The following is a 6000-nucleotide window of genomic DNA, read 5'->3' on the forward strand; positions in this document are numbered from 1 at the left end:
TCCTCAAATAAATTCAAATATAGATATTTTCCTCCTTATACAATATATAAGAAAAATCTCAGTGAAATTCAGGATTTACACACAAATTTAAATCTTGATCAATTTTAATTCATATGTATTATACATAATAAACATTTTAAAGATATTTAAATATTCATTAAATATTCATATTTACTGTTCTCTAAAACAAGAAACCTGAGCAAATTGAGAAAAATCAACTCTTGCTGTCTGAAATCTATTTATAAAGCTCAGAAAAACCAAATCATATTGATCATTTACACTGAATGTAGATTACTTTGGGAAATAAGCTGTATTTCAAATGAAACAATTCGATCTATCATTATGTCCCATTCCAAAAGCATTGTAACAAATACCACAAATAACAGCACAATTTAGCTGATGCATCTAATGCTGTCATTTATTTTCTCATCTTGGAAAGTTTAGGTACTTTCTTTTCAGATTCAATCTTATTCTATGTTTAATCTTTTCATGTGAAGCTATTATTTGATCTTCATGTTTACAGAATGAAATCACACACCTGATGGTCTCTGTTGCAAACAGTCAATTGCAGGACAATTCACAAATTAGAAAAGTTAAGGATAGAGACATTTGCAGTAATGTCTAATGCTAACTCTGAAGGGAATTTGTGAGGGTTTCTAATTGATTTTAGGCCTAGGTCCCAACACTTTAGATGGCAGACTTAAATGATGTGAAAACATTTGACTCTTCACTCCCATGGATCTTCTATATTCCTGTGGAGTCAACATTTTCTCAATAATACCAATTATTGAGAAATGACACAAGGGCTCTCAAAGTGTGTTCGGTTGACTTTATATTAAGTTGAGAGGTGAGGAAATGTTCATTCATATTATTTTGGTATCTAGTAAGTAGAAAATTTGATTGCCTATATGGTTACCTTTTCATTCTTAAAATCTATTTCACTCAAGCTAGTTAGTTTGTGTGTGGTATCAGAATTCCGAGGTGTCACATTCTAAATTTCCTCTGGGTATCAAGTTACACATTGAGACACTGGCCTGTAATATCAGCTTTGCTTGCTTCCTCTTATACCATTTTTTTCCTTCGGAAAATTTCCTTAATAATTGTTCTGCATCAAAATTTTCTCTGAGCTTGTTCTGAGAACTCAACCTAAGAAAAAAAGCTAGACCAATTTTTCCTAAATTAACTAGACCAAAAAGTCACCTGGAACACTTGTTAAAATTTTCTGTAATAAATTATGCCTAAAATATTAAGGAAGAATAAAAAAGAGGAGGAGGAAAGAGGGAAGGGAGAAAATGCAGAAAAGACAAATAACGGCAGTAAGTACTATGACAGCTTTGTACAGATTTCTGGCCATTTCAAGTCAATCTGCTTTGCATGAAAACTAGTAAATCTTGAAGTGTTTAGGGTTTATGGTTGCCAAAAGCTTAAAATCTCAATAAGTCACAAACCCAAGATAGGATGAAATCGCTCTCGGGACAAAGATTAAAAGCGGCTTCAGCAAATTAACTCTTGTTATAAATTTGCCTTTATTTCCACCCTCACTACTATACAGATACATGGGATTATGGCCTATCAGAAAACCATTGTTATCATAGGAGGTTCCTGGCCCTGTTCTTAGATCTTTCAAATTCTGTCTCTATTTTATTCTGGGATTATAGATGTCTTTTTATTTTTAAAGAAAGAGAATCTTTTAACGAATTTAAGGTAGCCTGAGTACATATTGCTGATTTTCAGCAACATGATAGTAATATCTGGGGTTGTGGTTTTCCTGACATTCTCCTTGTTTTGTTATCCTGAAAGTCTAGATCTTTGGATTTCTAGCTTCCATAAAATAGGAGAAATATTTAGTCACTTATCTCCTCAAACATTTTGTTGGCCCTCTTTTCTCTTTGTTCTCCTGGGACTTCAAATATAGCATGTTGCCTTGTCTGGTAATGTCCACAACTCTTTGAGGGTCTATTCATTTAATTTTTAGTCAATTTTTAAATCTATGGTTCATTTAGGATTTTTTTTAGTGATTCTAGGACTGAACTCCAGGTCTTGCATGTGATAGGCCAAGAATCCACAGCTGAGATATACTCCCAGCCCATTTGTAGTATATTTTCTTTTGCCTTGTCTTTATTTTTATATTCATTACTTCTAAAGTTTCTGCCCTGCTATTAACCCCATCCACTCAACATTTGATATACTGAAAGAGTAAAATAAAAAGTTCATAAACTGAATCTTTTACTTCTAGAATAATAGTGTCTTCCCCATTTTCCTTTCACATTATATTCCTATTTCCCTTTAAATAATTCAACACATTTATTGTATTCGTTATAGCTCATTTAAATTCCTTGTCCTCTAATTCCATTTCTAGGTCTTCTATTAACCAGGTTATATTACTTAGCTTCTTTGCATATCTTGAAAATTTTTAATGGATTCCAGATATTATGAAATTTACTTTGCTGAGTACTGGATTTTGTTGACTTTTTCTTAAAAGAACATTGAAATGCTGCACTTTGTTTGAGCAGGCAGTTAAACTCCTTGCAGATGAGTTTCATTCATTCTAGACTTTTGAAAAGAATTTTGAGGCAAATCTACAATAGCCTCTCGTATAGGATAGTTTAGCCCATAATTAAGATGAGACTCATATTGTTCTCTACTAAATATGCCATACGCAGAAAACAAGGTCTCTAACCTTGAGGAGGAAATCAAATAATTTCCAGACCTATGTGATTTCTGGTAATTCCTTGGTTTTCACTTGCTGGTGATTTTCATTTCTTTAGTATTCACTTTAGCCCTGTAAATGCGTCACTGTTGGAGATGAAGGGTATGAATATCGAAAGGGGAAATACTGGAATATTTAGTATTCCAATGCATTGGAATGAACTTGTGGTTTTATTAAATATGATATACATGATAGATATTAAGATAACTATTAAAATAATTACATACGTAATCTCACCAGCTCAGAAGTCTGAGGCAGGAGGATCACAAGTTCAAGGCCAGACTCAGCAATTTACCAAGGCTCTTAGCAACTTAGTGAGACCCTGTTTTAAAATTCAAAAAAAAAAAAAAAAAGAGAGAGCTGAGGATATGGCTCAGTGGTAAAGCATATCTTGGTTCAATTTCTAGCATATGTATATGTATGGGTGTGTGTGTGTGTGTGTGTGTGTGTGTGTGTGTGTGTGTGTGTATTTCATAATTGCATTTTCTGAGAAACCTAGAAAAAATGACATTCTGGAAACAGTGAGATACTATTTCTAAATATACACTCCATTCAAAAAGCCAGGGCTCTTAGAGAAATGACAGCTTCCAAGAAGTAAGATGGGAAAGTACAAAATGAGCTTAAAACATCTTGTTTTGCCACACAAAAACAAATGCTACGTCTGATTTTGCTCCAATCATTGTTTGCTGACCACAAAATTAGATAATAGTTGTATTATTTTCTGTGTTAATAATAATATTCTGGTGATGGTAAAATAATGTCTTTGATTGATTGATTCTAGGAAATACTGAGTGAAACCTTCAGGCAAACTCAAAATCATTTGGTTATTTTTGGTCCTCAAAAACACATCCCAGATCTCTTCTACACCAATTTTCCCACTGGTAAAGAGCCTAGAGGGAGATAGGTCAGCAAGCCTCCATTCATGGAGCCACATGTCAATTTCTCTGCCTTTCCAGACACTCCAAACCTCAAATAGGCTCTTTTGCAGAACCTTCTTATCTCAGATGAATTAGAACAGTGTCCCCAGTTTTCCACAGAAACCATGATGCTTTTCTTATATAAATATGTCAGAGAAAGGGCAAAGAGGAATGCTGGTTCATATTTATATAAAGACTCCATGAGAGAGATGCCAGGCTCTAATAATTGGTGCTTGATAGAAGAAGTGGTACGTAGGTCTTTCATATTCAATTCAGAATATTTGCTTCAATTCCTAAACTCTGATTCTATGGAAAAGTCTACATTAACATCCTCTACAAAGGGAAGTACAATGAATATGCCACTACAATGGCACTTTGTGCAATTTACTGTCTTGACAATCACACAGGAGCAGGCTTTATTTACTCCTTTTTGACAACAAGGAAACAACAGTTTAGAAAGGATGAATAACATGCCCAATACTATTTAAGTAGTTTGTGATATAATAGAATTTACACTCCTACCATCTGCTTTCAAAGCCTATCTATGATGTTTTCCACTCAGATGCCACAAATACACCAGAAACACTCATTCCAGCTATCACAAGGGATGATTCCAAAGAAATTCATTGTCTTTGAGACAGATGGATCAGAACCTCTTAAAATCTTGCTGTATAGCAAACTTCTGTTCTCCGAGATTCTAGTTGCACAGGACTAGTAAAGGCAACGAATAAAAATGTTTCTTTAATATTTTGCTTTTCCTAAGTAAGGTACTCTATGATTACCCAATGATGCCATTTATAGAATACTTCTCAAATTTATATTAAAAACAAATAATAAAAATATATATTAATGGTGTTCCATATGGTGTTTAGATATTTGTATATATTATGAAATCTCTAGATTGAGCTAATTACACATGAAAGACCTATATTCCCCATTGCTGTTACTGTTTAACAGCTTACCGAAATAGCAAATATTTCATAGCAGATTTCACATCTTTCTTTCTAAAGCTATAATTCAGCACAGGGGTCGCTACACCATAAAAGACAGAAATAAGCCCCCCTATAGCTTGTGAACTGTCTTTCCTAAGGAAGTCTTGGAACATGAGTTTTGCATACATAAAGAAGATGGTACCACAGAATATGGTCATGATGGTCAGATGGGCAGAGCAGGTGGAAAAAGCCTTGTGTCTCCCTGTGCCTAAGTTAATTCTCAGGAGAGTGTAGAAGATGAACATAAAAGACAAGCAAATGGTCAGTAGTGAAAGAACCAGGAAGGCCATATTTGACACATGATTCACAATGTAGGGTTACAATCTTGAGGGATATATCAGCACAAGCCCCCTTGAGGACAACTAAGATCTCACATAAGAAATGGTAGAAAATGTTCTTCCTACAGAAAGGCAGAGATGCATGGCAAAAGATGTTTGCACAGCTGAATTGATTTCACTGGACAGCCATGATACTGAGGCCATCAGGGTACATACCACCTTGTTTATGTTGATGGGATATCTCAGAAGATTACAGATGACCACATAGGGATCAAAAGCCATCAAGGCAAGGAGAAAACATTCTGTGGATCCCATGGCAATTCCAAAGAACATGTGTACTGCACATCCAGAGAAGGAAATACTCCTTTTCTTTGATATCAAGCTCACAAATGTTGAGGGTACTGAAGAACATGTGTGGCATATATTCAGAAAGGAGATACTTGCCCACAAAGAAATATGTGGGAGTGTGAAGATGGGAATCAAAGATGTTTGCTGTGTTCAGAACACCATTTTCAGTTAGAATCACTAGGTACATAATGAGAATCAGAACAAAGAAAATGATCTGTAGTTTGGGATAACCAGAGAGTCCCAGAAGAATAAATTCTGTCACAATGTCTGGTTTACCTTATCCATGTCCCTGCTTTCAGGATGTCAAAGGAACATCCAACACAGAATATTTTCAGGGTCAAGCAACAAATATGACAAACATCTTGTAGAATCGTTTCTCTAGGGTGATAGAATGTTTCAAAGCTGTCATTCTGTCATCTTCAAGAGTGTTTGTGCTAAAAATACGAAATGAAGATATTGATAGTTTCTATGTCATGTTTCCATTATCTGGAGATTTCTCTAGAATCATAAACAAATTCAAAAGCAACTTTCCTTATTGTTGAAGAAACTCCCAGTTGACTTTTTTAAAAGCCCAAGAATATTTCAGAAAGCAAATCTGACTTCTTCATTTTGTCAAGTATAGTAAGAGAACAGTGAAGAAGGCAAAAGAAAACAAGGACAGAAATTTTGATTCAATGTTTAAAAGCAATATTCTTAATTTCAAAGGAGGTTTGCATTTTTGTTTTTCTATCTGAAACTCTGAATTTCTTTTTAGT

General features: G+C 34.4%; 1 pseudogene; it reads right to left on the bottom strand.

Moving 5' to 3' along the window:
- Nucleotides 1-4570: 4570 nt before the first annotated feature.
- On the bottom strand, nt 4571-5530 carry LOC101965111 (olfactory receptor 13C4-like; annotated as a pseudogene).
- Between the last annotated feature and the right edge of the window lie 470 nt (nt 5531-6000).

The sequence above is a fragment of the Ictidomys tridecemlineatus genome, chromosome 4 (genome assembly GCF_052094955.1).
Source record: "Ictidomys tridecemlineatus isolate mIctTri1 chromosome 4, mIctTri1.hap1, whole genome shotgun sequence".
Lineage (NCBI taxonomy): Eukaryota > Metazoa > Chordata > Mammalia > Rodentia > Sciuridae > Ictidomys > Ictidomys tridecemlineatus.